The sequence below is a fragment of the Tenrec ecaudatus genome, chromosome 8 (assembly GCF_050624435.1).
Source record: "Tenrec ecaudatus isolate mTenEca1 chromosome 8, mTenEca1.hap1, whole genome shotgun sequence".
In the NCBI taxonomy this organism is placed as follows: domain Eukaryota; kingdom Metazoa; phylum Chordata; class Mammalia; order Afrosoricida; family Tenrecidae; genus Tenrec; species Tenrec ecaudatus.
The window spans coordinates 88,417,968-88,445,177 of record NC_134537.1 but is presented as its reverse complement, the minus strand read 5'-3'; the positions used below and the strand labels follow the sequence as shown (position 1 = coordinate 88,445,177).

General features: G+C 43.8%; 1 pseudogene; it reads left to right on the top strand.

The window, feature by feature from the left end:
* The first annotated feature begins 20,571 nt into the window (after positions 1-20,571).
* On the top strand, positions 20,572-21,974 carry LOC142455467 (survival of motor neuron protein-like; annotated as a pseudogene).
* The last annotated feature ends 5,236 nt before the right edge of the window (positions 21,975-27,210 follow it).

Sequence of the window (27,210 nt, the reverse complement as noted above, 5' to 3'; positions counted from 1 at the left end):
AGAGCACGCAGGCAAAGCCAGCATGTTGCTATTTGGTGCCATGTAGATAAATTATCCTGATAACCAAGTGCATTTTTTCTTCTACGTTCCCTCCAGACAGTCTGACGCTAGGTAGACACATCAGAGAATTAGATGGCTCATTTCAAAGTCCACCCAAGGAGGGCCTTATGTTTTGGGCAGATCAACTTTAAAAGTGATCAGTCGCCCACTAAGAGAATAAGTCTAGAAGGTGCCCACTGTGTCAGGGACGCCCTTCATCCAGCTTTAGGCGGCGGGACTCCTGACCTCTGCCGTCATTCGGCTTTCCCTGTTAACTGCCAATGCGTGGACGTGCCAAGCTGCCCCGGCTGCCTGCAGCAGTTTGAAAGGATCCTGAGCTTGCCTAGGGCGGGATGGGAGGGAGAGGGGTGGAAATACATTCACTCCCAAGAAAGGAAGACACCCACTCGCTTTCTAAAGAGCTGGGAGAACAGAATCAGGCATGAGGCAGCAGAGAGAGGGAGAGACTTGCTGGGCTTATTATAATACATAAAAGAGAGGGTCAAGCCAAGTTGCTGCAGAGAATTAAGCTGCCAATTCTAACAATGATTGTTTCTTTCTGTCTAACTCCCAGGAGTATCCCTGGAGCAATAATTTACTGATTCTAGACATAATTTCGTTAGGTTTGCGTCCATTTAAAAATGTATTCTCTTTTGTCCTGTGACGAGAATATTGGACATAAGGGCTAATATCTGACTTATGGACTTCATCTGGACTGGCTGGGATATTTTTCTCAATATTCAGTTGCTCTTGTTATAATGCTATTTCCTACATGCATATGAGTATCTATGGATTTGTTTCTCTAGTCTACTTAGACTAACACACTTGCCTTTAATCTAAAATGCCACTCGTTTCTGAGTTTCTACATCAAGTTGAAAGCTATAGCTCTCATATGGTTATGGGTCTAAGGTTCTTAAGATTAAAATTTTTTTAATAAAAATTGCTTCTTTCTTTGAGTAACTTTGATGTAAATCAGTTTATTTGTAAAGTGCACAGAAGAATATATTGTTTGTTTTGATTGGTATAACAAGGGCTTTATTTATTTATTTAAACATTTTATTGAGAGCTCTTACAACTCTTGTAACAATCCATGCATCAATTATATCAAGCACATTTGTACATATGTGGCCATTATTATTTTCTAGACATCTCTTTTCTATTGCACCCTTGGTGTTGACTCCTCTTTTTCCCCCCCATCCCTCCCACCCTCACTCTCGTGGCTCCTTGCTAAATTATAAATTATTATTGTTTTCATATCTTACACAGACTACTGTCTAACAAGGTCTTTAAAAGGAGACAAATTACTTAACATTGCTTCTCTAATAATCCCATAAAACATACAAAAGATAAATTTATGAAAATATAATTTCTTACTTCTAAGTGATATTAAGGTCAGAATGAGTGATATAATCAGTCAGAATGAGCTTGATGGCAGTGAGAAGTGATATTATTAAATTAGATTACAATATTCAAACATTTCCTCTGATCAATTTAAAAATGAATAACTCCTTCCCTCACTTCACAAAGAAAAGCACTGAGTCAATTTCTATTTATTTCAATTGTATAGGACAGAGTAGACTTGCTTCTTAGGGTTTCTGTGGCTATCAATCTTTATGGACGCCATCTGCCTCATCGCTCTTCTAAGGAGTGTGGTGAGTTTGAGCCACAGACCTTTCAGTTAGTAGTCCAATGTTTTCATATAGGAAGTACTGGACTGCTAACCACAAAGTTGGTAGTTCAAGCCCACCAGCTAGCTGCTCCACAGAAGAAATATGAGATATCTTCTCTCATGAAGATTTACAGTCTTGAAAATATTATGGAGAAGTTGTACTTGAGTCAAAATCAGTTCAATGGCAGTGCATTGTATACACACAAACACACACATGCACTTTTTTTTTACATTTTATTGGGAGCTCTTATAGATATTATAACAATCCATAATTCAATTAGATTAGGCTTAATTGTACAATTGCTGCCATGATCATTTTCAAAATATTTCCCTTCTTCTTGAACTTTTTGATATCAGCTCCACTCTATCCTCTCCCTCCCCCTATGCCCCTAGGAGCCCTTATTATATTATGTATGTATTATTATTCTATGTATTATGCTATGTATTATTATATATTATTACTATTTGCCGTATCTTACACCTTCCAATGTATCTGCTCCCAGTTATATAGTCATCATTGCTATCAGTTCTCCCCTCCCCCCACCCATCTTTCTTTCCGTACCCTCAGGGAATCATTACTCCTGTTACTGTTTCTGAAGGTTTATCTATCTTGGATTTCATACACTGAATGATCTGAATTATACAAATGAACACATATAGAGGTCTAACAAGATTAATGAGGTAAAACAAAGGCTATAATAGTAAAGGGAGGAAATATTAAAGAACTAGAGGATAGTTATTTGTTTCATCAATGCTATCCTGGACCCTGGATATATCATCCCTTACACACACACACACACACACACACACACACACACACACACACACACACTTTATAGGAATAGATAGCCTCAAGCTTTTCCTGTGGAGTGTCTGGTGGGTTTGAACCGTTGCCATTGTGGTTAGCCATTCCAGACTTAAAGAGTTACATTATTTTTAAAAAAATGTTTTTTGTCATGAGCCCTGGTAACACAGTGGGTAATGTGTTGAACTGCTAACCACAAGGTCAGCAGTTCAAGACCACCAGCTGTTCTGTGGGGGGAAATATGAGACTTTCTACTCCAGTAAAGGATTACTGTCTTGGAAACCCACAAGTGCAGTTCTACTCTGTCCTATTGGGTCTCTATGAGACTGAGTTGATTCAATGGGAGTGAGTTTGAAGATATATATATATCCAGGCCTGCTGATCAGTTATGTGAGTCTACTGTTAAGTATGTTCATTATATTAGCTTAAATAATGGTATAAAAATTAAAGTTTAAAGAATTATTTTTAAAATAATGTATTTTATATAAATAGAATTTTTATCAGTCTGATTAAAATGTAATTTAGTCAGAATGGCTCGACAGAATGCTCAGACTATAGAACACTATCATTTATATAGTATACAAGTAACATTTTGCTAAAGTTCATCCAACAACAGTTGCAGGAGTACATTGACATGGAAGTACCAGAGGTTCAGGATGGATTCAGGAGAGGATATGGAACAAGGGATATCATTGCACATGTCAGATGGATCTTGGCTGAAAACAGAAAATACCAGAAAGATGTTTACTTGTGTTTCATTGATTATGCCAAGGCTTATGAACCATAATATAGATAACCTTGAGAAGAATGGGAATTCCTGAACGCTTCACTTTGCTCATGCAGAATTTGTACATGGCTCAAGAGGCATTCATGCAAACAGAACAAGGGAATGCTAGATGGTTTAAAATCAGGAATGGTGTGCGTCAGGGTTGTATCCTCTCACCGTCCATCACTAATCTCCATGCTGATCAAGTAATCAGAGAAGCTGGATTACATGAACAAGGATGAAGACTCAGGATTCGAGGAAGGTTTATCAAGTTTTAATATCGAGATGACACATCTTTGCTTTCTGAAAGTGAGGAGTATTTGGAGCACTTGGCGATGAAGAACAAGGATTACAGTCTTTGGTATGCATTACATTTCAAAATAAAGAAAGTAAAAATCCTCACATCTGAGCCAATAGGTAGCATCATGATAAAGGGAGAAAAGGTTGAAATTGCGAAGGATTTTGCCTTGCTTGGATCCCCAGTCGGTGCTCATGGAAGCAGCAGTCAAGAGATCAAAAGATGTGTTGCATTCGGTATATCTACTGTAAAAGAACCCTTTAGAGAATGGAAAAGTAAAGATGTTACTCTGAGGACTAAGATGCGCCTGACCCAAGCCATGGGATTTCCAATCAGCTCAGAGGCATGTGGAGATTGGACACTGAATACAGAAGACTGATGAAGAAATGATGCATTTGACTTGTGGTGCTGGAGAAGAATATTGAAAGTATCATGGACAGGGAAAGGTCAGACAGATCTGCTTTGGAAGAGGTACAGCCAGAGGGCTCCTTGGAGGCAAGGATGGCAAGACTTTGTCTTAGATACTTGGGACACGTTGTCTGGGGAGACCAGTCCATGGCGAAGACTATCCTGCTTGGTAAAGTGGAGGGGCAGTGAAAATGAGGAAGGCCCTGAAGGAGGTGGATGACACTGTGGCTTTAACAATGGACACAGGCACAGGAACAATTGTGAGGCTGGCGCAGGACCGGGCAGTGATTTGTTCTGCTGTTCACAGGGTCTCTATGGGTCAGAATGGCCTTGATGGTACCCAGCAACATCAAAATGTAATGAGATTTTAAAGAATCATGGTTATGACACAACATAAACAGCTAACAATCCAGTTTCTCATTGTTAAAACAACATTTTTCTTTGATATTAGGTTGAAGAGTTAATTTCTTATTTATTAGGTCTGTATTGAAGGCAGAGTTCAACAGAATAAGCAAGTTGCATGGTTTTTGGAAAAGCTACATTTTTTACTGTTAAGAGCTTTGTTTATGTAACTCAGGGCATATGCATCAATGACCTATGATAAAATCCTGAAAAATTTGAAACCTAACGAAAAGCCCCTTTCCCACTTTTAATGTTTATTTAGCATATTATAAGTTACATGAAACCATCAAATCAAGCAAAGTGCCAAATTTTCTTCAAGTTAAAAAGTATATGCCAAACATGTTAAAATAATAATTTTATCATTATTTTGTTAAATTAGTTGCAGGTTTTATTTCCCTTGAATCTAGCACCATCAAGTCAATAATTTTAGCTGAGAAATGAAACAAAAGAAAGGTGAACTCTGTGTGTACTGGCTTATCTTTTGGAAGCTGGGTTGTGCTGGGCAAACTTGGGGAGCTCTCTAGATCTTCAGACTAGATAGCAGTTTTCTTCTCAGAGTTCAGTACACATCAGAACCTCTGAGAACAGTAAGTGGTGTAGTTACCTTTTATTTTGTAGAGAATGGATTTATTCCAATAGACTAGGATGAGCAAAATATCTACAAAAAAGAATACACTTCTCTTTCTCGTCATTTTGACCCATTTTGGGCAGCGTATCACGTATCAGACATCAAAGAACAAAAAATCATTCCACTTTGTGCACACCTTCCCCATTCAATCACTGAAGACAAATGGGTGCATCAGCAAAAATGGTGAAGAAAGCTGATGGTGCCCGACTATCAAAAGATATAGTGTCTGGGGTCTTAAAAGCTTGAAGATAAACAAGCAGCCATCTGGCTCAGAAGCAACAAAACCCACATGGAAGAAACACACCAGCCTGTGTGATCATGAGGTGTTGAAGGGATCAGGTATCAAGCAGCATCAGAACAAAAAAATCAAATCATTGTGAATGAGGGAGGTTGCAGATTGGGGACCCAAGACCCATCTGTAGGCAAGTGGACATCCCCTTACAGAAGGGTCTCAGGGAGGAGAGGAGCCAGTCAGGGTGCAGTGTAGCAATCATGAAACACACAACTTTCCTCTAGTTCTTTAATGCTTCCTCCCACTATCATGATCCCAATTCTACCTTACAAATATGGCTAGACCAGAGGATGTACACTGGTACAGATAGGAACTGGAAACACAGGGAATCCAGGATGGATGATCCCTTCAGGACCAGTGCTGAGAGTGGCGATACGATACTGGGAAGGTGGGGTGGAAAGGGGGAACCTATTACCCGGATCTATATATAACCTCTTCCCTGGGGATGGACAATAGAAAAGTGGGGAAGGGAGACATCGGACAGTGTAAGATATAACAAAATAATGATAATGTATAAATTATCAAGGGCTCCTGAGGTAGGGGGAGTGGAGAGGGAGGGGAAAATGAGGAGGTGATACCAAGGGCTCAAGTAGAAAGCAAATGTTTTGAGAATGATGATGGCAACAAATGTACAAATGTGCTTGACACAATGTAACTATGTATGGATTGTGATAAGAGTTGTACAAACACCAAATAGCTGATAGGTATATAGAAAGTTAAAAGCCTATATCTTTTATAGGTTATTTTGTTTCTTCCAAATCTCCCCTTTTATAGTTAGCATGTAGAAACATTTTTGTGATAGATATTTTCCAGATGAATTCTTTGGCAGACTATAGCATCAGGTTGTCTCCGAAGAAGGAGTCAGAACCTGTTAGAAAACTGTAAATAACGAGGGCATTTTACTGCAGACCAGTCAAGGTAATCCCCTCCTCCGCTGGCCTGAGACCCTAGCTGGGTGGAGCAGCACAGGCTGGGGAGGGGAGGGGGTGGGAGGGCTGTCCCAAGAGGTGGAAACTCTTCAAATCCACTCACAACCTGCTTCTCCCAGAGCTTCTTCCTGGCACAGCTTCTCACCCGGCACCTCCAGGGCGACCTTGGATCCCAGGGAAAGTGATCCCTGGGGCAGAACGGAGGGTATGAAGAAAGGATGGTGGAAGCTGGAATCTGATGGGCTTCCTTTTGGTTTCCAGAGGATTTCCTGGGCTTAACATAGCTTCTAGAGTTTGGAAGGGGCAGTGCAGCCCACAACTGGGACTGGGGGTGGGTGGCAGAAGGGAGCATAGAGGCTTGAAACTTTGGAGCTTCCAACTCTTTTGTAATTCACTAGGGGAACAAGAAGAATTTGTATAATTCAACTTTGAGAGCAGAGCTAGGCTTGTTGTACAGAAAGTTAATTGCTCTCCCATTTCTGCTTTCTGGACCCCCACCCCACCCCCACTTCCCTCCTCCTTCACACACACACACACACACACACACACACACACACACCTTATCACCTCCTTACCCCCACTGACTTTGGGCTGTTTGCAGCGAGCACAGTCAGACTGCGGAGGATGGTTGCTTTGAGCCCCATAACATTGCTTCTACCTCAGAGATACCACAGGACAGAGTAGGACTGTTCCATCCTACAGAACAGGCTGTGCGCTGGGGTTTCTAAGATGGAAAATCTTTACTGGATCAGACAGAGTGCTGCATCTCCCTGGATCCCCACCCTAGGGGCTGGTGGGCTCCAGCTGCCCGGTGTTTGGTGTTTACCCCACTGAGCCACCAGGCTCCTTGAGAACACCTGGCAAGTATAATTTTGGAACACTGGCTGAACATCTCCTGGTTCACTCTAAAGTTAAAAAAATAAAAAGATTTCTTAAAAATTGACATAGAAAAGTATTTTTGTGATCCTAAGGCAGGGAGGGCATTTTCAGACACAACATATTCTACAAAGGAGGGAAAAGCCCTGATAAAGTGGGGTGACTTTTGCTTTTCCAAATCCACTATTCATTTAGTGAGCAGTCAAGGTAAAGGGGATGAGATTCACAGAATACAGCAAAGGGATGCATTCAGAATATAGAACCCAATTGATAGCAAGCAACGCGAAGAATTGCAAATGCACACCGGATGTTATTTTCATGTATGTGCGTCACCCCATAACCTCATCTGGGGGAAGGTTGTTCCTATGAAACGTTTTGTGAGCCAAAGGAGCAACTACCATTCATTTATCTGGGCAAGTTTTTAATGTGTTCCCAGGCCCATAACATAACCAACAAAATCACAGCAAATGATGCAGAATGCTCAGAAAAACACTAACACGTGGTTCTGGATCTCAAACGCAGGGACAAGCTAGAGCAGCTGGATGCTGATGCGCTGAGTGTCTAGGGGGAGGAGCTTAGCCAGGCCACTCTTCCAGGGTTCTGGTGCTGCTGCCTGGGTAATGGCTCCCTGCAAAACCAATGCTGGATGCTAGTTTCCCTTTCCTCCCTTTTCCATAAAAGCAGGGATGTCTTTCAGATTTCTATTGGTTAGTGAAAGCAAGTGCTAATGTAGTTCTTTTTTCGAAGAGAAAGAGGAGTAAGGTGGCCAAATCGAGGTGACCAATAAATAAAAGAAAAGGCAGTCCACCTCCATCAACTCAACTGAATTTCAAAGTCTGGCAGCACTATGTTGGAGTGAGCATGTGGGGCATGCAAATGTGTGTGCAGGCCTGCTGGGGGTGACCTTTGTAATGTCATGGCAAGATCTACTAAGGCTGGAGGTTCACGTGTGTTCTGTGATGCAACTCTTGCTCTTTGAGGTATAAATCCTACTGACGTGGGTGCGCATGTGTGAGACTAGCATCCAGCATTTGTTTTGCAGGGAGACACAAAGGACCATGTTCCTAGCAGCAGCGCTTTCAGGTACATCTCACGGCGCTGCAGTGGAGTGCATTTCAACATGGCAACCCTCTGTGGCGGAGCAGGGTTTCAAAGGGCTTCCAATCACCCAGCTGCTGCTCATTAATTGCAACAGTCCTCAAAAGGAAACAATATAAATGTCCCCTCAGAGGAAAACAGGAAAAACCACTGTGTTTATCATACTAGGCTTACAATGAAAATAAATAAAACGCAGACACAACAGGGTGGCTGAATCTTAAAGTTCTAATGTAGACACAAAGTAGCCAGACACAGTAAGGCACAGACTAAATGTTGTCATTTGTATAAAGAGTTACAAACTGGGAAAATGTGAACTACTGTATATTGTTTAGGGATGCATCTTTAAGCAGTAAAACTGTAACAAAAAGCAAAGGGATGAACGTTAGTTAGGGAAACATTTCCTGTCTGCAAGTGGTGGGTGAGAACTTCTGGAAGGTTGACCAGAGTGGCTGGTACCTCAGTATTTCAGAGTCTATTTGGTTTGGTATTCATGCTCTATATGATTTTCTGCATTTTGCTTTATTTTACATACCCACCCCTCAAAAGAAAAGCAAGTGATCGACAATCTATAAGCAGGGGCTCTGGGAACTGAGGTGTCGGGGAGAGTTTGAAGGGGGGAAAGGGCAGTTTCAAACTATTCCCAATAAAGTGAACGAAGCTAATGCCTGGAGGATGTTGAGGTTCTTTTATTAAAAAACAAAACAAAAAAACCCCCAAACAAACCCCCTGCCATTTAAGAATTCCAACTCACAGTGACCCCAATATTGGGTTTCTGAGTCTCATCTATCTCAGAGAAACTGGGGGATTTGAACTATGGATTTTACTATTGGCAGCCTGCCCCCCCCCCCCCCCAGTACCACCAGGGCCTCAGGGTCTCTCATCCACTGCCAGGAAGTCCTTGCACACAGGCTGTCTGTAATTCTGTAGGACAGGTTATTTCTACTCCATTTTCCAGAAAGAGGCCTATCAAGGGATAGCTAGAAACCACGCCTCTGTGACTTATGTGTTAATCATCTCCCTTGCATTCCCCTTGGCATATTTTTTACAGTTTTGTGTCTGTTTTGTGTGTGCGTGTGCGGTCTTTATCTTTGCTATTTCCTAACAAAATTTTTCTTAACAGATAGGGCAAAGGGCACTTGGAATGAGTCCCCATCCCAACCTTAGTACATTTGACATTTTGGAGTGAGGGAAAGGCTATATTCTTCAGACCTGGTGGGTCTCCTAGCTACGAAACCCTTCCAGAGAGAAAGCAGATTGGGGGATATTCTTTGGGGGAGGCGCAGCTTGTAAACATCTTGAGAGTGTTCTGCGCTGCAGGGAAAGAACTCACAGTGAAGTTGGGTAGGGGGCAGGGTAGATCCTCCAGGCAAGAAGGGAGTGGCTAGACTTGATTTTTTAAACGGAAAGATCATCAGTGGCGATTCCCTTAGAAATACCTGTTTGTATACATTTCACTTACATGTTGCATTTACACACTTTACATTTAGTTTATCTTTATTTTAATACTAACTCCATACCGTTCAGTATATATTTGAAAGACTCCTGGGATGTTCTATGGAAACATACAAACCCTTTCTGTTGCCTCTCTAAGTCTCAGCCAACTTTGTCCTCTGGCCTCTGATATTAGCAGCTTTGGCCATGTGTCAGGTCTCTTTCTGGGCTCCTTAAAATCCACGCGCTCTTTCAGTCCTTGCTCCCCGCCCGGTCAGTTGAGTACCGCAGCTGCCCCGCATTATAGCCCAGGACAGAAGTCCTGGTGGCGCCTTGGGTTAAACCCTTGTCGCCGCAATGCTTGGTGGTTGGAACCACCCACCGTTCTGCTAGAGAAAGGTGCAATGTCCATAAAGGGTACAGCTTTGGGACCCCTAGGGAGCAGTTCAGCTCTGTCCTTACAGGGCAACCGCCTAGGGATCCGCTCCACAGCAGCAGGTGCCTTGCCCATCAGAAGTCCGGCGGGCAGGTCCCAGAGGCTGGAAGCCATGGCTGTGGCCCTTTCTCGCTCGGGCCCGCAGACGACCTTCACCCCCACTGGCCGCCCCGCAGCCGCTGGGAGGACAGAGCTCCGTCTGCGGCCAGAGCCTGCGGCCGCCACCAGATGATTTCGCCCGACTCGGGGGCAGGCAGGAAGCCAGACTCACAAGGGGCCGAACAAACCACCCGCGGCTCCTGTCCCCGACGGTTCGCGCGCGCCCGGCGGCACCGTGGGCCGAGGAGGGGTCGCCAAGGCCGGCGGTCCAGCCCGTCTTAGGTTGCAGAGACTCAGGGTCGTTGACTGCTGCAGCTCGGTGACCACCGGGTGCTTCCGAGACTGACAGGGAGCAAGCGTCGGCGCTGACCGTGGCACCTCCGCGCCGCGTGTTTCTTTAGCGGAGCTAGGTGGGGTGCCTGTGGCCGCCGCGCGCGCTGCGCCCAGTTTTATACCCGCTCTCCCGCGCCGCGTGGGGTGTGATCGTCTGCGGGGTCCAAAAGCTCCGAGAGCTGTCTCCGCTCGGGCGGACCCCCCACCCCACCCCCTCCAGACCCTCCGGCGCTGCGCCCCCAGGCCCCCTTCCCGTCCCACCCCTACCGGGGGGTTTGTTTGCCTTTCGACCCCCGGGCTGTCATTGTCATTCATGAGACCTCTCCCTGTGATCCAAAAGGCGGCGGCTGCAACCCGACACCTGGCGCTGCTGACGGCGCCGAGCCACTGGCGCCAGGGAGGGACGCTGGGTGGCGGCTGGGGAAGGGGGTCGCAGCCTCGGGGCGTCCGGAGGTGGCCGGGCCGGGACGCGACGTGCGGTGGAGACGGGGTGAGAGGCACCCAGGGCAGGGGAGAGGGCACTCTGGTGTTCTAGTGCAGCTCCTTGGGGGTCAGCTTCGGGTGGAGATACAGAGCAATCAAAACGGTCCGATGCCCTTTCCTTTCATTGAATCGGGAAGGATGTGGCTAAGGGCCGAGTGGTCGGCTCGGACTCGGGGATAGAGACCCTGTGTGCAACGGAACAGAACATCGCTCCGCCCTGCACGGTGCTCACCGCGCCGCATCTGAGCCACTGTGCGGAGACAGAAAGGTGGCAGACCTCCTGTGCGCCCTTCCTGGCCACTGAGCAGCCTTTGACAAGTGCTTTCCTCACTCTCCTTCCTCAGTCGGCTCTTTACTGCAGCGCTGGTGTTAATCCTTCTCACTTGGAGGAAATGAACACATTAATTTAAACATTTTAGACAACGGCTATCCCTTTAAGGCACAGCTTCCAAGGGGATAGCGATTCTCGTACACGTGGCGCTAAATCCCTAACTTTAAAGCACGTGCATTGGTTTATGGCTTTTTTTTTTTAACACATCATCCGTGCTCTGCCCAGCCCACTCTGGGAGATACTGCTTAATGCTATTTCCGCCTGACCCTAACAGCCCCGTTTGACAGATGCGCGAACTCAAGTTGTAGTTGAACGTAGAGGACCCCCTGCGCTCTGGTGTTCAGCCCTGAGGTGCTTGGAAGTGTTTGCCCAGCTTGGCGGCGTCAGGAGCAGACTGAACACCTCCCTCCCTCTCCACCAGCCCCGTAGGGACAGGATGCCCGGGACCTGTCTTTTGTAGGAGAAGGAAGGAAGGAAGGAAGGAAGGAAGCAGTTCTTTGCTTGCTTACAGTCTAGCCTCTTGCTATTTAGTGTGCGACACATCCCAGGCTTCCCATAAACAATCCAACATCTCCCTCACGCCTCGTGGGGCCCCTGGGAAGCTCTGCCCCGCCCCGCTCTTCTTGCACAGGGCTTTAGCGGCTCCGCGGGTGTTAACTTCCTGCTGTGAACTCTCCCTGTGCGACACAAGCTCACAGTGAATCCAGCGACTGGAGGCCGACTGGTTGGATCCATTCCTTCCGGTTGGATGTTCACCTGCTGAGTCAAGGTGGTTCTGGCTAGACACCATGTCCTGACCAGAGTGGCTTCTCAGACTAGGTGTCAGTCCAAAACCCAAACCAAACTCACGGCCACCTAGTGGCGGTGACTCATGCTGACAGCATAGGACTGGCTGAAACTGCTCCGGTGTGTTTGGAGACTGTAACTCTTTTAAGAGTAGAAACCCCCTTCTTTCTCCCACGGAACAGGTGGTGGTTTCGAACTGCAGACCTTATGGATTGCAGTCCAACTGGCAACCGCTGTGCCACCAGGGGTCCAGCTGTGCTAGTGGCCTGGTGAAAATGCAGATTCCAATTCAGGAGCTTGAATTCTGAGCTTCTGTTTTTCTCAAGAGCTTTTGGGGGATGCTGCTGGTCCTCAGACAGAATTTGAGTAGCCAGGATCTAAGAAATTCAGCCCTTTGATTAGTTTGGGGGAAAGACATTTGGGGCACTTCCTCTCTCCTAAAGGAGTCTTGGTGATGCTGTTAAACAAGCATTGAGCTTGGAAAGCCAAGGTCTGTGGTCCACACCTATCAGCCTTGGCGCTCTAGGAAGCCGGGTAGAATACTTCTCCTCTGTCCTGTGGTCACTGGAGGCCAGGATTGGCTCCATGGCGGAGTTGACTCTCCCTTTGGATCTTCAGCTTTGCATTGCCTATGGGAGGCAGCCCCTTTGCTGTGGTTTGTTTAGGAAGGTAAGAGGATATATGGTGAAGAATGGGAATCTTGGAGAGCCAGTCACAGTTTTAGCATATGTTTCATTGGATAGACTTAGCTATGAAACTTCTCAAAGTTTCAGTCAAGTTTAAAACGGACACAGCCATCTGTGAGCACGGGGGTTATGCAAGGAATATTGGTAACACAACATCCGCATTCTTTTTAAAGATTACAGCTCTGATCCCATATAAAGAACTCCTATTTTATTTTCTATGGAATTACAACACTGTTTGCAAAGGAAAATGGATGTGACTAAAGACACATGTAAAAAGGAACTACTAAATATTGTGTTTGCTTACCGAGCTTAGGAAGCAAAAGGGGGCATTTGTGAGGGCAGTTGCTGCTGTATCTCTCACACTAATCTTTATAGGCCCAGTGCATTGGGCTGGGATAACGCAGGGGCATGATGTAGTCTCTGAAACTGGGCATCCTTGATCATTTGATTTGGCGCCTTATTAGGATTTGTGCCTGCTCATTTTTGGAAGTGAGTATCAAAAGCCAGGTGACTCCTTCTCTCCCCAGCTCCCCCAAATAAAACACACTTACTGTAGACCAGACACACATTTTATTTGAGTCTGTCCTAGTGAACCCGTGGGTTAGCTTCTGGGCTGCTAATGCCCAGGGCTGCTTTAGCTGCCGTGAGAAAGATGGCCCTCTGAAGCCACAGACACGGTCACTGTGAGTCTGGATAGATTAGATGGCAGTGGATTTTTTGGATTTCAGATCCTTAGATAGGGCAAGCACATTCATGTTGTGGCAAAGCGAATGAGCAAGACTTTGTGTTTGAAAAGCAGAGGTCTAAATGCCCATCTTGATCAGTCATTAACTGTTATGGTTGTTAATGGCCACTTATTACATCTGTTTATTTTTCTGCAAACTAAGCACATGTCCTGCGGGATTTTACTTTTAAAATAAGTTGAGACATACTCAGGTTTGTCCTAGATCACTCACTGTACTCACCGCTGAAAGCTTAACCTCTCTGCTGCCAGAGTCCTTTGTCAATACCTAAAGTCGTTTAATTTATTGCACTGTAGGCATGGCAAGGCACACAAGTAAGACCTCAAGATATTATTTTAGAGCCAGAAAATATGAATGAACAATTACAATGTTCACTCAGTGGTTAGAATTTGAAGTTTAGATTTCAAGCATTTGCCTTTGGGCCTGAAGTTGGTGACAGTGGGGACAGAGCAGGCACCAGCTAGACTTCCGGTCCCAAGACTGGGCACACTGGTGTTCCTGTGGTCTATTAGTCCATGGGATTAATTGTTTCCAAATGTCTTTCGCTTTTCATCTTTTTTTTTCTTCCCACTTAGGAGAGACCAAGAGTTACATGTTAGGTGGCTGCTCACAAAGTTTTAAGACCCCTGGTCTCTCTTCATTAAAGAGGGATGTAGTTATGACAATGGGCTTTGGGGTCCCCTTAGACCATGGCCTTGTGAGTCATTCCCTCAAAGTGTTTGGTTAGGTCTAAGAAGTTTTCCATTTCAGTTGTACATTTCAGCTTCATAATTTCTAGCTTAAAATCTCCATCTCTATAGATCTTGACATTCTGCTCACAGATTGCTTTCTTATTTCCTTCTTCGGTTCTTTGTCTAGGCTTTGCTTTAGCCCCTTGAGCATATGCAAAACAGTTGCTTTGACCTCATAATTCAGCAAGTCCAATGTCTTGCTTTTGTCAGGGACGATTTCATTTTTGTTCCTTTCAGAGTGCTTCATTCTCCATTTCTCTTCCACCTACCCGTGCTTGATTTCCAAACAGGACATTTGAGCATCATAGCCTTGGACATCAGCGTCTTTCACTCCCTCAGCTTTGCTTCCTTTTTTCTTTCTCTTTTCCTACCTTTCTCCCTTTATTTCATTATTTCCCTCTTCCTCCCTCCCTCCTTCCTTTCTCTTTCTTGTTCAAACTGGAGGAGCACTTTGCTTTAGTGACTTACTGTTTTCATAAAGATTGGGTTACCTGATATGTGTGTTCACTGAAGCCTCAATTAAAAACCGAACCAAACCAAACAAAACTTTGTGCCATCTCATCTCTGCAAATTGGTTGCGAGTTAAGGCGTTTCTTGATTAGCCAGATTTACATGGGCCCTAGGTAAAAGCTTTCCCGCTTCTCTGTTTTCTTTTTTCCTCTGGGAATATGTCATGCCACGCTCACACCCTACGGTGTACTGGAACTTCCAAGTGCCCGCAGTACACAAATAAATTCTCTTACAGGCTCCTTCACCTTCATCCGAAACTTTCTATTGTACATCTCAACTGATTTCTCTTTCTGCTGGCAGCAATGGAGCGCTTACTCCACCCAACCATTTTATAGGCCACAAGGGCAGCTACTCTGTTATGTACTTTGTTCAAAGCAGACACAAGAGACACTCACACTGCTTCAGTTCTTTAAAAAAAGTTTCATTGAGAAACAATTCAATAGTTTAATCCTATGAAGCAGGGTTGTACAATCAGCTTTGGAACATTTATTCCTTCTTGTGACCACTGCTGTGGACTCCCATTTCCAGTCCACCTTACTTCCAGTGTCCCACTTAATTATTAATCCAGCGCTGTCTTCATAGGTCCACCCGTCCTGACTTTCCTCTACAGCAAAATATACAAAACAAAGACCTAAAAACAAAATGCAAGAGAAAAAAAAATAACAGAGAAAAACCTCAATGGAAAAGAAACAGAAAATATTTAAAAGAGGAAATGAATCCAACATGGGTCAAAGGGAGAGCTGAGGACAAGGTGTTACATTCCGGCCTAACATCACCTGCTCAAATCCACTTGCTGCGCTCTGTCTGATCCGGAGGCTACTCACAATCTTAGGCCACAGTTGGTGAGGATTCATCACAGATTCAGTCCAAACGGGGATGCTGTGAATCGATTTGGGGCTTCCACTGCCATCCATAATGTTCTGGGTATTTAGATTTTAGGCCTCGGTACTGTTCCCTCTCTGGGCTTGGATTTTATTATTTATAATCCTTGCATCACACCAGTCAGTGTCCTTCTTTGGGGCTTAGCTGACTCCTCACTTAGATGATTGCTTGTCTTGAGACAAGCTGTAAGGTCTCTCTCTCTGGGCTAGATTTAAACGGGCTAGATTTAAACCTTGGTCCTTGGCTCCGCACGAGAAAGATTTCACGCTGAAGCCAGGCTCGTGATCCAAGTGAATTTAATGAGAGTTAAAAGAAGCTTCAGGTTTTACGCGGCACCCATAGGATTCCTTTGACCATACGGCCTGGCAGAGACTTCCCCAGGTCACGCAGGGATCTCTCTTCCAAGTTTTCCTCCCACAAAGACGACCCCTCTCCCTCTCAGTTCCTGCCTTTTCAAGGATTGGGGGGGGGGTGAGGGGGGGGGAGAGGCCTGGTGAACGACCCCAGGTCGGTCCCATTGGCTGAATTGAAATCACCTGGCCCAGGTGGGCTGATCCAGGTTTAACACCCATTCGTGCCCACCGGCAGGAAAATCCAGCTCTGTCTTATGCTGGCTCTCCTGGGCATGAGTCAATGGACATCCAATCCCTATGCTAGCTACCTAATAAAGCCATATATATATATATATATATATATATATATATATATATATATATATATATATATGCTGGGCACCATCTGATTTCTTTACCACATTTTGCTGTAGCACCCATATTTTCAGTGATCTCATGAGGACGAGTACCAAGTGGGGCCATGTCACAAGAACTAATTATTCTTATTTTAGGGCTACAATCAAATGAGAGGTCAGAATTCATTCATATATTTATACACATCCCTGGGTAACTTTAGAGACATTATTATCATTTTATTGGAATACATTGTAAAATATCTCCATGGGGCATAAATGTATGTCATAAATCATCCTCATGGGGCATAATTCTATTGACAGTGTCATTATTTTATTTGGTGGTATATGATTTGGAGCACTGTTCGAGGAAAGGAATTTAAATATGTGTAGTATATCTGTTAGGCCACAATACATGCATTGTTAACTTGTTAGCTTCAAAACTTAGGTGAATGGACACTAGCTACGCAAACCATGAGGGTTTGAGATATAGGACTACTTTCAGTAATATTCATATACAAAGGCAGAAACTATGCCTTGTAGGTCAATAGATACACACACACACAGCAGAAAGGACATGAAAACAGCAATTATGTTGGTCCCAGATCACCATTGACTGGGTGCCTTCAGAGTTAAAGGTCTGAGCCAATGTCCAACAATCACCAAGTCTCTAATCTTGGGACAGCAAACATCTGCTTCTTCTTTCATCAGAGTATTTCAGCTGAAAGTTCAAGGGAGTGTTTCAGTTCCTTAGCTCTGTTACAAGTGAGTTTAAAGTAAAGTCCAGTTTGCTTAGTGGGGTTTCCATTTCGGTTCCTCTGGCAAGGACTCTCAAGGGTGCTGTGCACCTCGAAAGGACAGAGTCTGACGTCCCAGGATGTAGAACGTTCTTTCAATTCTCTAGGGAAACACTTGGTAGGTTTGGACAGACAAACAGCAATCTGTTCTACTGTTTTCTGTTCCTTTCAGAACACAGGACTCAGATCCCAAGCTGGACATGTGGTACTGCCACGCTGGAGCCAGCTGCTGACGCAGGACAGGGGAGGAGAAAAATCTCCTTAACAAAAAGCCACAAAGCTTTCCTCTTCGTATTTCTGAGGTCGCCTCTTCTGGAATCCGTCTTACTTTGCTACCTGGGTGATAGCACTCTCTGTGGTTCACACTACTGGTATTTTTAAAATGTTCGAACTGGAATCAACATTTTAATATTTTAAAAATTGAAGAGCTAAAATGCAAATATGACATTGCACACACATAAATCAAGATCTATCTTATAAAATGCCCTGATTTGTTGGAGTTATGATGGCCACGTGACAAATCACCACCATTCAGTGAGTGAAACACCCTTTACTATATTTGTGGTTTCTCTGAGTCAGGAACTCAGGAAAGGGAGAGAAGGGATCCTTTGCAGCTGCCTCCACTGAAAGACTAAAAGTGTAGGGGCTGGAATTAGCTGAAGGTTAAATGAAAGGAATTCACCTGGTTGCTAGGTGAGGCTGATGGCTGATTAGGATCACCTGGGATTTTAGGCTGGCACATCTGCAAGGCCTGCTTGGTTTCCTCACAGCATGGTGGCAGGATTTGAGGGATAAATGCTGAGAGTGACTGAGGGAAAGGCAAAGGGAAAGACTCAGGGAGAGGAGGAGGGAAACGGAGAGGGAGGGGGAGAGAACACACCAGGTCAAAGCTGTATCTTTTCTTGACTAGCCTAAGACCTAACAGTCACTCTACTGGTCAGATCAGTTAACAAGCGCCCTCAGGTCAACCAGAGAGGAAATGCCGCCACTTATTGGCAAGGTTCTGGAAGAGCACATGGAACCAGAAACGGGGGCATTTTTGAAATGTCATCTCCCACAGTGGCACCATCTTTAGTAGTGCTAAGGTCGTGAAAGTCAGGAAAAACCCTGACGACTGGACCGTGAAGGATGCAAAAGAGACATAGCTAAATGCAAAGGTGATGCAAAACTTTCGTTTGCCATAAAGCTCCTACTGGGAAGTTTGGTGAGATCGGAATAAAGTATCAGGGTTGTTTTGTTTTTGTTTTCTCTTTGACATTGATAATTTTACTGTGCTTATTTAAAAGAATGTTACATATACTGACATTTAACTAGAAATTGCACTGTGCCTTAACCTTTTTCTCAAATAATCCAGGGAAAATTATTATGCACACGCACACCATAAACGCAGAAAAGAACAAAGGATATGTGGTATCTTTTAATGACTAATGAACATAATTTGGTTTTTAAATGAATTATCTTAGTGGTTACATACTAAGTGAAATTATATGCTGATGTGACTCATATTGCTCACATTAACAGAACAGTTTACTTTGTTCACATATATTTTCTCAAATACTTAGAAGTACAAGAAATAATTTAATTATGCACCTCTGATTCCAGTAATCACTCATTTGGGGCATGTTTGATAAATGATAAACTTCTTGAGCTACAGAGAGCATTGGTTCAGGCACACAGACGTGATAATCACCCCTTGTGTGCATGCTGCCACTGTGGTCAGGCATCTAAGGACGTTCTAGTTGCTGAAAGGTAGAGAGGTCGCAAAGGTCTGTGACTTCTCATACTCCGTCATGAATGGTAACTGAAAGTAGCTTGCATGAGTACTATCACCTGCCTAAATTTTAGGTGAGACAGTAGGATGGCTGTTTTCATCCAAGTTAATAGCTTCACATTTTTTTGGGGGGGCAGTTGTAATATTCTTTTGTTGAGTTATTGATTTATTTCATTACTGTTAGCTGATGTTGAGTTGCCTCTTGACTCAATGGCAGCCTGTGCACAGTGGACTGAATCACAGTGATGTCCTATATCCTTAGATAAAACCAAACACCTCACAGGCTTGCTTTTTCCAGCTTTGAAGGCTTAGACCCATCGTCTTTTTTTTTTTAATTAAATCATTTTACTTGGGGCTCGTACAATTCTTGTCACAATCCATACATACATCCATTGTGTCAAGAATATATGTACATTTGTTACCATCATTCTCAACATTTGCCTTCTACTTGAGTCCTTAATATCTGCTACTCATTTCCCCCTCCCTTCCCTCCCTCATGAAACCTTCATCATTCATAAATTATTATTTTGTCATATATTACACTGTCTGACGTCTCCCCCGCCCTCTTCTTTGCTGTCCCTCCCCCAGGGAGGAGGCTATAAGTAGATTCCTGCAATCAGTTCCCCCTTTCTACCCTACATTCTCTCCACCCTCCAGGCATCGCCACTCTCATCACTGGTCCTGGAGGGGTCATCTGTCCTGGATTCCCTGTGTTTCCAGTTGCTATCTGTACCAGTGTGCATCCTCTGGTCTAGCCAGATTTGCAAGGTAGAATTTGGATCATGTTACTGGGGGGGGGGGGGGTAGTATTTAAGAACTAGAGGAAAGTTATATGTTTCATCATTGCTACTCTGCACCCTGCCTGATTCATCTCCTCCCCACAACCCTTCAGCAAGGGGTGTCCGGTTGGCTACCATTGGACTTTGAGTCTCCACTCTGCACTCATCCACATATTCAATGATATGATTTTTTGTTCCTCGATGCTTGATACCTGATCCCTTCGACAGCTCGTGGTCACACAGGCTGGTGTGTTTCTTCCATGTGGGCTTTGTTGCTTCTGAGCTATATGGCCACTTGTTTATCTCCGAGCCTTTAAGACCCCAGATGCTATATCTTTTGATAGCTGGGCACCATCAGCTTTCTTCACCACATTTGCCTGTGCACATGTTTGTCTTCATTGATCATATCAGGGAGGTGGGAACCCACTGATATGGTTTTTTAGCTCTTTGATGTCTGATAACTGGTACCTTCTGCACCTTGTGGTCAGACAGGCTTGTTTGCTTCTTCCATGTGGGCTTGGATGCTTCTCAGCTAGATGGCCACTTGTTTATCTTCAAGCCTTTAATACGCAGACACTATATCTTTTGATAGACAGGCACCATTAGCTTTCTTCACCACATTTGCTTATGCACACGTTTGTCTCCAGTGGTTGTGTCAGGAAGGTGGGCACCCGCTGATATGGTTTTAGAACCATAGTCTTGTGGGACAACTCAGTCAATTGACATTAAACAACTTCAGTCCTACAGCCTAGTAGCGTCTAGGATTCTACGAGCTTGCAAGTGGCTGTCTAAGATAGAAATCTTGGTCTATACTGACCTAAAGCAAAAGAGAAAGAGGGAAACCAAAGCTCTGAAGAACAAACTATTCAGGACTACTAATGGACCTGCGCCATGGCCTCATCTACCCTGAGACCAGAAGAATCAGGTTGTGCCCAGCTAGTGGCACTGACTATGCTGAACAGGCCTGCAGTAGATGGAGCCCGGTCGAAGGGAGAAGAAAGGAGGACTGGAACTAAAAATTTTAAAAAGCCAAAGTTTTAATTAGCACATGAATTAATGAGAAAATCAATAATCAGTCATAACTGGTTCAAAGCAGAATTTAAAGTAACACATGAATATGTTAGCAATGTTGAAATGCTTTTACAAATGGATGCACCATGGTTCAGTTATTAGTTGCATATAATTGGGCATAATTCATCCAAATTTCTATGGGCTAAGCTAATTTGCATTCTTATCAGTTTCTCTGCTTAGTTATAAAATAGCTCAAAAACGGTGAAAGGGACAGGAGACGAGCCTCACACCGAGTGGTTCCCAGTGTACTGCCCAGGGCAGTGGGTGGCAGCGGACGCGTCCTAGAGTTGGAAGATGTGGTGCAGTCCCCTTGTGGAACAGGCCAGAGCAATGACTGACAATTGGGATGACACAGCACTAATCAAAGCCTATGATAAAGCTGAAGCTCCCTTTAAGCATGCTCTAAAGAATGGAGACATTAGTGAAGCTACTGGCAAACCCAAACTCATGTCTAAAAGAAAGCCTCCTAAGAGGAAGAGCCAGAAAGGACATCACGATTTCGCTCAAGCAGTGGGAAGTTGGGGATCAATGTCCTGCCATGCGGTCCGCTGCACTGACCCAGCTCCCATCGCTTCAACGGGTCCTAAGAGAGAAACTTGTGGTTTACACCGGATGTGGAAACAGAAGCAACATCTGTCTGATCTACTTTTCCCAATCTTGGAGGACACCATAATGCTCAAGGGAATGAAAATGAAGCCCAACGCCCACAGATGAAAGGGAGAGCTCCTCCAGGTGCTTGGAAACAAACCACAGAGCAAGTCTACAGGGACACCGGGGCTCCTTTCTACCTCCACTCCACCCCCACGCCCCAGTGCCTGGTCCAAGAAAGCCAAGTTTCAAGATCAATGGACCACCCCCTCCACCTCCACCTCTCCTATCCTGCTGGCTGCCTCCATTTCCTTTAGGACCACCAATGATTCCCCCCTGCCCCACCCCCCCATATGTCCAGATCCTTTTGACGGTGCTGATGCTCTGGGAAACATGTTAATCTCTTGGTACATGAGTGGCTATCATACTGGCTATTACATGGGTGGCACACAACATCAAAAAGAAGGAAAGTGTTCCCATTTCCATGAAGGAGTACCCCTGTCTCCCAAGGAGAATGATATTTTGATGTTCCCTTGTCAATATGAAAAAAACATCATTTTCTTCCAGAACACTTGGCTGGATAGCAAGTCTTCTGCATTTTTCCCACTTGTTCCAGGCTTGAATCGCCAACGGCGTGCTTTTAGAGAAGGGTCACTCTGAATGACTGAACAATGGGGGTGTGGTTCATTGAAAGGAAATCTTGGCCGCAGAGCGCATGAAAGTCAGTCTGTGCCAAAATTAGAACTCAGCATGTTTTATATTGTACACTTCTTAGCATGCTGAACTTCTTATTAATGGTATAAAAGATAAATGTGATATGCAAGTCCCTTTTTCCCTCCTGAAACCTTAAATGCATGTTTGTTTTCTTTGGGGAAACAAACAAACAAACAAAAACACAATGAAAGGTTAAAAAAAAATCTCAGAAAGATACACTAAACAGGACATTCATTAAATTTTTTCTATTACAAATTCTTTCCAAATCCTTCATGACAGTAGTCCACTTCCAATCATAACCTAAAAGAAAATTTTAATACAAAGACAGCCTCTTGTATTGGATTTGTTTGCTTCTTTATGCAGGTGCAGAAAGGTTATTAAGTCACATGTAGTTTGTTTTTGAATCTAGACTGTCGAATTATGACTTCTAGTAAGTCTACATGCTTAACTTACTCCTAGTATGTTAACTTACCTCTAGTAAGTCTACATGCTTAACTTACTCCTGGAGGTTTGTGCAAGGAATTTCAGGTTGGATTTGAAATTCCTTTGATTGTTGTTGAGAATATACACAACAATACATGCATCAACTCAACAGCTTTTAGATACATGATTTTGTGATATAGATTACATTCTTAGAGTTGTTATCCTCAGCCTCCTTCTACAGGACTTGTTTCTCTTTCGTTGACACAAACTCAGTACCCCTGAGGGGCCTATCTAAAATTTTCCCCCCTTAAATTATTTCATTATAATCATTTTATTAGGGGCTTGTACAACTCTTATCACAATCCATACATCCATCCATTGTGTCAAGCACATTTGTACATTTGTTGCCATCATCATTCTCAAAACACTTGCTTTCTACTTGAGCCCTTGGTATCAGCTCCTTATTTTTCCCCTCGTCCCTGCTCCCTCCTCCCCCATGAACCCATGATAATTTATAAATTATTATTATTTTGTCATGTCTTACACTGTCCGACGTCTCCCTTCACCCACTTTACTGAAAGGAGGAACCAATTACAAGGATCCCCAAATAACCTCCTCCTTGGGGGACAGAAAACAGTAAAGAGCATATCTAATTTTTGAAGTTTTGGTCATCAAGTTGATTCCACATAAATGGTTCTTAAAATAGTTCAATGCTCAAGGTAGATATTTTTTCACAAGTTAAACTACTTTGGTTTAAGATGATCATCAGGGAGACAGTTTCAGGGACTCATCACCCTCTAAGGCTACAGACAGTCTAGAGGCCCCGAGAATTTGAAATCCTGTCCTGCGTTCCCTCCCTTTTGATTCGGATTCTTCTTTTGGAATCGTTGATCAAAATGTCCTGTAAAAGGGAAAGTTCTGTAATGGTCAGCAGGCATCGTGTAGTTTTCTGGTTTTATGACAAAGGGGGAAATTGTTCAGGGAATTAATGAGCTACACATCCCATATCTACTCCTCCTATTCCCGACACTCCCTCTTCCTCTGTTGTTCCGGGTGAACTGTGACAATTGTGCCTTGGATGGCCACTTGCAAAATTTTAAGATCCTAGAAGCTATGGAAGGAAGGGAGCCCCATGGCGTAGCGGATTCCACTTTGGGGCTGTCAGCAGAATGCTTAGCACTTCAAAACCACCCAGAGCTCTGCAGGAGGAGAAAGATGAGTTTTTCTGCACTCATGCATCCTGATGGTCTTGGACACTCACCAGGGCAGTTCTACCCTGCCCTGTAGGTCATCCTGAGTCATCATGGGCTCGATGACAGTGAGGGAGAATGAGTGACTGAGGAGGTAGAACAGAAGCACTAAACACAGTATTAGGCCTCTTTATTGAGATGCCCCATGTAACCGTGACCCCAAACCTCTAAACAAAGAAACAAAATCCTATGAGGTATTGTAAACAAACAGCCTCAGAATCTATTCACTTAAAAAAAAAAGGTCATAAATGTACTTGTCATACAACTTTTCCCATTCAACCTTTCATAGGTATATCACATATCGACACAATGACAATTCTACCCTTAATCAGTGTATCACTGCTTCTGGGTTGGACTCTTAAAAAGTCTCGGTCACTTGCTACCTCTGAGGCTAGGAAACCAAACCCGAAAAGCTCTCTCGCTACTTTTCACTCAGAGTACCTATGCATTTCGGTGAATTCCCCCGCCTTAAGTTCTATGGCCTGCTAGAAAGTGATATTTTTATTCTCTTTCATTTTTTAAAGATCAATATTGCAAAAGGAGCGCTAGAGGTGCTGTTGGGTGAGCATTGGATTGCTCACCACACTACTGGTAGTTCAAACTACGAGCCGCTCCATGGGAGAAAGCTGAGTCTCTTATAAAGATACACGACTTTCGAAAACTTATATCGGATCATTATGAGTAGAATCGGCTTGTGGCAGTGGACATAGTTCTCCAGGCACCAGGCAAGTTTTCCTGGGAGAGTTTTGTAGGCTTTGAATTAATAAGTACAGCCACATTTTGTTCCTTAAAAAGCTTGTAATTTACAAGATTGTGAAGAACCTTCTAAAGATGCGGTTATTGGTCTTCCCACTGTCAGAGCAAAGAAAAATGAATAAAATGAAAGATTCATGGATGACATTAGTCCAAAAGACTACTGAACCATGTGAACCTCCGCCTTCACCATCCCGAGAACGTAAGAACTAGATGGTGCCCAGGTTGACTGCTCTGGAAAGGATCACAACAGAGGGTTGTGGGCAAGGTGGGAGAAAATTGTGAAACAAAACTTCAAGATAATAAAAACGACCTGGCTTACTGTTTTGATGGAGACTGGTAGACTATGTCCCTAAGACTCTGTCCCTTGATCACTCTTTAAGCCTGGACTTGAACTCTAACTCAATTTCCTGTTAAGCAATAGGCAGACGTATCACTTGTACTTATAATACCACGGAGGTGCACATGCCTTAGACCAATCAGCCATACTCAATCAAAAGGGCCGCACCGCAGAGGGCAGGAATTGATAGAAGAGTCCACTCAACAACTCAACACACTGCCGTCGGGTCCATTCCTACTCATAGCAACACAGGACAGAGTAGATCCAATACATCCCCATCTTCCTCCTGAAGAGAAGTCGATGAAGTCAAGCTACGGCCTTGTGGTCAGCAGGTCAGTGCACTGCCCGCTAGTCTACCCGGGCTCCTTGGGTGGAAAAGTAGGAGCATAGGAAAGGGAAACCTAAGAAGGAACTGGGGGAGACCGCCGTCACTTGGTAGATTCTGCAAACAACATCATGAAGCAAAATTGTTGGAAGCTTTCACTCCTATCACAATAAAGGTTTTGATTTTTAAAAAGAAACAGAAATGGTTAAAATGGACCTTTCGTGTGTGAGTTAATGGCAATGACTTTAAGCAATGATGTTCTAGACAAAGTTTTAGTGTACGAGAGTTTTGTCCAGTTTTGTTGTGGTAAGGAGTCGGGCAGATTCTTAAGCAGTCCATGCAAGTAAGCATACTGTCATAAAAAGCAAAGAGACTTACTAGAGGTTTCTGAGTTCTGGGGAGACTGTGAGAATCAGAATATCCTTGAAAAATGTTTTCTGTAGCCAACAGAAGCAGAGTTGATGAACTCTTTGTGGGTTAGATAGAATAAGTAGGAAGATAAATGACTTTCTAGATATCCAGAAAATTGGTTATTAAAACAAAGTCAAGAACATTCCAAACAAATAACCACCATATAACTTCACTCATCAGCTAATTTAGTCCTTTGTAATTAATTGCTTGCTCTAGAATTACCAAACTCATGGAGGTCTCTGCTTCTTAACTACAGAGCCTTCTGACTCAGTCCCCTGGCACAGTCTGAAAGCTGTTAGGGCTGCCAGCTCCTAGGCCTCTGTCCAAGAGCTTATTTTTTGAAGTGTTACTGATGCAGTATATTCTTGTTCCATGAAGCCCTGGACCTGGTCTTTGTTGGGGACACAGACACTTGCCGTGAGCTTTCAGGCAAGCATCGGATCTAAACAAAAAGTAAACTTAGATGGCGGGGATCTGAAATAGCTGTGGTTAGGGGATTACTAATAACGCTCAGGTGTGGAAGTTCTAATGAGGGCTCAAGAAAATACCCATGCTACTTGTCCCATAGACACTTAAGATCTCGAGATGACATTTAAACCAAGGAGAATGAAGTCACTCGAAGAATTCACACACACAAAATCCTAAGCATAAGGGGTGAACTTGTATGAAAGAAAATAGGGAGTATCACAGATGATTTGTACCAAGGGGTGAACATAATTTTTAAAGAGGTAAATTATCTTGAGATGTAGCATGCCACAATCTTGAGATACAATGTACATTACATACCATGAATAGCAAGCACAGTTTAATAGGTATGAAGTATGCCCTAAACTTCTGTATCTTTTTACAAAAATACAATGCTGTGGGTAAGTCTGATTTGTATTTCCAAATGAGCGATTCCCAAGTGGCCTAGAAGTAGCTAGATGCAAATCAAATTTAAAAAATTAGGAGTGTGGTTGAGCAACATGTTATGCAATAAATGGCACAAAATAAAAAATAAAAAGGTCTTGTCTTTCTCCCATTGTGACTAGAAAACCCTTGAAATACACATAGTCGTGAACACTATAGGGAGAATCTTAGATTTGTCTGAAGTATGCATTATTCTTTCCTTAAACGATTAAGCACACAGTACAGGACACCGGACCAAAGGACGGCAGACATAAGATAGCAGAATAAGAAGTGCCAAATTCCCCACCTCTCACAGAGGATGTAAAAGCCAAAAACGGAAATGAAAAATAAGCAGAAAATGGCCGCCTTTGATCCTCTGAGAACGCTGTGAATAGCGGGAAGATCATGGCAGTGGGGAGAAGACTTGAACAGAAGCAACTCCCTGTCAATGTACTATTGTTAATAGTTTGTGAATTTTCTCTAGTAATAACTGACTTACATGTGATGATAGCAATATTGTTTGATAATTTCTGCACTCTGTGGGTTATTATTTCATTAGAAAGACCACAAATATGGATCTCTTCCAGTTGATGGACCAGGCGGCTAGCTTCCAAATTTCTTGGCACAGGCTAGCGAGTGTTCCCGATGTTGCATCAGTTTGTGGAAAATTTCCATTGGCATTCCATCCATTCCTGGACCATTGTTTTTCAGCAATGCCTTCAGTGCAACTTGGACTTCTTCCTAGCATACAATT